A 5,508-nucleotide genomic window follows, 5' to 3' on the forward strand; every position below is an offset into this window, starting at 1 on the left:
CTCTCTCTCTCACACACACACACATGAAGAAAGTTGCCGAAATGTTTGTGGTTTCCAGCCGACAGACTATTCCGCAGTGCAAACTGTATAAATGAATAAATAAATAAATAAATAATAATAATAATAATAATAATAATAATAATAATAATAATAATAATGTTGATTTCTGTTATTTGCCAAAAGGGTATCAGATGAGGGGGACATTACAGTCCGTGTTAGGGGTTTATATGAAAGATAAGGAGAAGAAAGGAAAAAGACGATGAAATGAGATAAAAATGTACATCGTATACACAGTTTATGAACACATGAATGATGCAATACTCCTGATACAGTGGAATATTTAACTGTGACCACTCAAGGAACCTTACAGATCTACGATTCTTCTGACCACCACGGGCGGCAATCCATAGTCCATCTGATGTTCTTCAATCAGCAGGCACGTGTTTAGAGTGGATCCATTCTCGCTAACAATTTTTGCCGTGTCACCCACCTTTTGACAGATTCACTGATCGAACGCATTTCCTTCTTCCTCCTCATTTTCCCTTCCAAGTGGGATTTCAAAAGTCGATGGAGACTTGACCGAAGAGGAAAGTGTCTACTCTCAATCCTCTTAGCCTCTACAACCACACAACGTCACTCGCGATAACCTTAGACAGAGGAACTGTGCCTACCCTGCTTTGTTAACGGTGGGTGGAGGAGCAATCTCACGATGGACTCGGTGTAGAGTTGGACAGAAGTTCTTCCTAATTTTAGCATAAGGGCAGGAATTTTGAAGAGAGGAGTAAGTTGACTACATCGATTCCAGTATTCAATTGGTACTTATTTTACCGACCACGAAAGGATAAAAAGCAATGCTGACTTCGGCTGCATTTGAACTCAGCATGCAAAGACCCAGAAGAAATCCTGCAAAGCATTTTTGCACGACTAATGATTCTACAAACTCATTAATAATAATCAGTGAGGAGCGTGTATTTTAGTGCTTGCGATGTTAAACCGTAATTTTGTTCTTTCGATTCTCGAAACAGGTGGTGCGTTGTGTCCTTGAGCAAGGCACTTCATTTTACCTTACTTCAGTTCAGTTGATTGAAAATAAGAAGGAGCAGTAGCTGAGAGCTGACCCTACAATGGACTGGAGTCCTCTTTAGACGGATTCTTATATTCTGTCGGTCGCTTAAGGTCTTCGGAAACCGGGATAAGATCCGCTTCAAGAGGGACTTTAATTCGAGGCTAAATAATCAGGTCTGGTGATTTGCTATGTAGCCACGAGTAATTTCATTTCTCTATCACTTATGATCCGTTACCAATGACAAAGCTTAGCTAAGATTTCGCTCGGAAGAAACGGTAGTAAAATCACCATTCTAGTTAACATTGTTCCTTTGTGTGGTTATGGTTGATTAGTCTACATTACTCCGAAGGGAGTATAGAGCCGGTTTCCAGGTATATATTCCTACCTGGACGGGACACCGGTCCGTCGCAGGATTACTACTCATTTTTACCATTATTCCATTATGTAGCGAATATAAACTCTGAGTCGACATTACTTTCCATATTTTATCAAGAAAATCAAAAAATTTTTAATGGTGCTGTCGATAGGACCTGTCTCCTGCATAGCTATTGACATTGCGTCTATGTAAGAAAAATGGTGATTACGAGGAACTATATGCAGTGAATAGGCAGAAGATATAATTGAACAAACTGAATGTGCTATGCACAGACTCATACACACATACTAATAGGCACACACGTGCGTGCACGCGCGCACACACACACTGATGCACATGTAAAACATGTGGCCACTATATTTGCAAACACGTTACATACACCGAGTACACCAACATTATATCTGTGCTCTTTCGCTTACACAAACACAAATGCACGCGCGCACTGAAACACACACACACAGGCACACACACACACACATCCACACATCCACACGCATAGTGTGTGTGGGCAGTATCTGTTTCGACTTTGCCTCTATTCCCTACGGTGTCAATTAGATTGTATAACAGTTATACACACTTAATTAGGTCTATTGCAATTTTTTTTTGGCATATTTCACTTCAACAGATATTAACCTTCTTACTAAGGAAATACATTTAATGGTCTTCATGATGGTGATGACAATAAAGGGATGGAGGCGGAGAATATCTAACAATTGAAGAAAGAAGGGGCCGCGGTGGTGAAAATGTTGACTAACTTATGAAAAAAGATATATATAATATAGTTTCACATTGGTACATATATATTTGTGGGTTTATATATAATATATATGTATGTGTGTGTGTATATATATATATATATATATATATATAGGGAGAATTCATAAAAAAGAAAAGAAAAGATGAAGACAATAAACAGATGTATTAGTATAACGCTCGGGAATTAAAAACGTCTTTAACGTTTCGAGCCTACGTTCTTCCACGGAAAGGAACACAGAAAGAAACAAGGAAACAAAAAGAAGAATGTGTACTGGCTAGTGATCTATCATGGCGAATGCCGGACAGAAGGGTCACACAGGAGAGCTAGGAAGAAGGGGAGATAATAAAGCGGTGGTGATCCCAAAACGAAGGTGCGCGTGCGTGTGTATAAGAGAGTTCGTATGTGCGTGTGGAAGAGGGCTGGTGATCTTGACGTGTGTGTATGTGTAGGTGTGAAAACGTGGGGCTGGGAATTGGTCAGTGCTGGTGTGTGCGTGATGTATGTAAATACATATATATACACACACGCACATATATCTGTATGTATGTGTATGTGTATATATGTATGTATGTATGGGTGGATGGATATAAACATAGACAGTTATATACATTTATGTGGGTATAAAATCGACAGTAAAGGATTAAATCAACCCCAGTGATCAGCTGGTATTTATTTTAAATATTTAAAACAACCACGAACAAAGCAACAAAAAATGATAAAAATTTGTAATCAAAGAATGAGGCCATGAATTTTGAGAAGTGGTTAGTCGACAATATTTGACTGGTCCTTTATTTTATCGACCACGAAAGGATAAAAGGTAAAACTGACCCCGGCGGGATTTGAACTTAGAATACAAAAAGAACCGGGAAGAATGTTGCTAAGCATTTTGTCCGGTGCTGTAACGTATCTATTAATTCGTTGCCTTAATAATGATAATAATAGGAAGAAGACCTATTATTATTATTATTATTATTATTATTATTATTATTATTATTATTATTATTACTATTATTATTATTGTTCAGTAGTTTTATTTTTATAACATGATTTCACTTCACTACCGAGCGCAGCTCTGTGTGCCTTGGGTATGTGCTGTGGTTTGCTGTGATGCTCTTATTTTTACTGTATTAAAAGTGTTTTGCGTAGGACGTGTGCAGTGCCCAGTAGTGCAATTTTCTGTATGTTATATATATATTTGTAAGTCCTGGTGTTTTTGTTATGTATTTGTCTGAATATTTTTTTATTATACCTAAGGCACCTACTATGATAGGAATTGTTTCTGTTTTTAGATTCCACATTCGAGTTACCTCTATTTCCAGGCCTTTGTATTATTATTATTATTATTATTATCATCATCATCATCATCATGATGATCATCATCATCATCATCATAATCATCACTATTATTATTATTATTATTGTTATCAACGCGAAGATGATGATAATAATGATTATTGCAATGATGATGATTCGCTTAAGATAGGAAAAGAAGAGATAATCTCAATCAAATATGTCTTCTTCGTTAAATATTTTGCTGCAATTCAAGCTATTTTAATTGTGATAATGAATGATAATTATTACTAATAAATAGTTAGAAACGGATAACAAAATGGTTCTGGGAAAAAGGATTGTTGTAGTACTCTAGAGTAGAATCACTTATATCACTTGGAATAAAACGAATCGAAACTAATCGATTATATTATCGTTTCAGATGATTGGTTGTCAGGATTTTAAAAAAAACTGCAATTGTTTTTCAAAATTATTTGAAATATTTTAAAATTATTACTGTTGTATTTCGGGATAGTATTTTTTTTTTGACCAAATAAACACACACACTATATATTCGTTTTTCATTCGTTTATTACTGTTTTTATTTTAACTCCTGTCCATTATCCGGAAATCTTTCGTCACACACCTGTGACCTCTTCAGCGACACTTTCCGCCTTCATGTATTCTCTTGCCTGCTCTGCTTAGTCCATTCTGCTCTTCTATGATCATGCAAGAACAGAATGGACTAAGGGGAGCAGGAGTACAAGAGGTCAAAGGTGTGTGACGAAAGATTTCCGGATAATGGGTGTGAGTTATAAGAACAGTAATAAACGAATGAAAAACGAATATATAGTGTGTGTGTTTATTTGGTCAAAAAAAAAAAAAGAAGGATTATCCTGGACTACAACAATATCTGTTTCAACACGCGGTTTCACATTTGCAACGCAAATTTGAAATTGTCATTATTATTATTATTATCATTATTATTATTGTTGTTGTTGTTGTTGTTGGTGTTGTTATTTTGTGATGAAAACTCTCTGTTTATTTTGCTGGGTATGATGGAAAGTGTCAGCTGTTCACAGCCAGTAGACTAAGGTGACACTTGTTTACTGGTCATGCTTCAAGAACTCTGTGAAGAATTATTATTTTCTCTCTATCACTGGTTTTGTTGGAGCTCCTGGAGTTTTGCATGCATAGCAGGCTTACTACCTGCAGCCATGCTATCCGTTCTTTTCAGCTATCTAATGCTTTCCTGATTATTCTGGCCGTGCCAAGGAGGCAAATCTTTTGTAATAGTTCTATTGGGCACTCTATTCCAATTTCCTTTATATTCCTCCTGATGCCTTCTGATACTGTTCCCAAGGACCCAACATTAATTGGCACTATCTTCGCCTTCTTCATTTTCCCTAGCTGGGCAATTTCGTACTTAAGAGGGTTGTATCTATCTATATTTTCGTCTTCCTTCTTAACTATTCGTGGATCTAAGGGGCATGCAACGTGAACGTTCGGTCTAGTTTGTTCCAGTAGATTCTGTGAGCGCGGACAGCAGCCTGCTGTCAGAGGTCTCATAGGTTCTCTTTCCTCATATTATAAACTTTGATTCTTTCTTTGGTAATTATCGTGGAAAATATTCAACACCCAAGTACCAATCTCAAAATCCTAGCTGTCCCCAGCAGAGCAAGCTTTTGGGTTTGCTCTGCTCTCATATTAATTCCGATTTCATAGATATATTTCTCTATTATTATTATTATTATTATTATTATTATTATTATTATTATTATTATTATTATTATTATTATTATTGAGTGAGAGAGCAGTGCATGCCATCAAATTGACACTGGGACAAAATATACGAAGCCCAATATACTCATCATGACTACCCGTCTGATAAGGGTACACCAGGCACATGCATCACAACCATATGTGCACGACATGGTGATCTCGTATCAAGATAAACAGCGCATGACCTTGCAGGTAGTAGGGTCCTCTTAGAATTTTCTTCAGGTCGAGTAGCCCATTCTGCTCTAAAGCTCTTCTTCT

General features: G+C 36.7%; 1 protein-coding gene across 4 annotated transcripts in view; it reads left to right on the forward strand.

Moving 5' to 3' along the window:
• Nucleotides 1-5,508, forward strand: part of LOC106873483 (synaptotagmin-6) — a 286,327-nt gene that overhangs the window by 223,955 nt on the left and 56,864 nt on the right. The gene's annotated exons all lie outside the window — the stretch shown is intronic.

Source organism: Octopus bimaculoides, chromosome 2 (genome assembly GCF_001194135.2).
Source record: "Octopus bimaculoides isolate UCB-OBI-ISO-001 chromosome 2, ASM119413v2, whole genome shotgun sequence".
Classification (NCBI taxonomy): domain Eukaryota; kingdom Metazoa; phylum Mollusca; class Cephalopoda; order Octopoda; family Octopodidae; genus Octopus; species Octopus bimaculoides.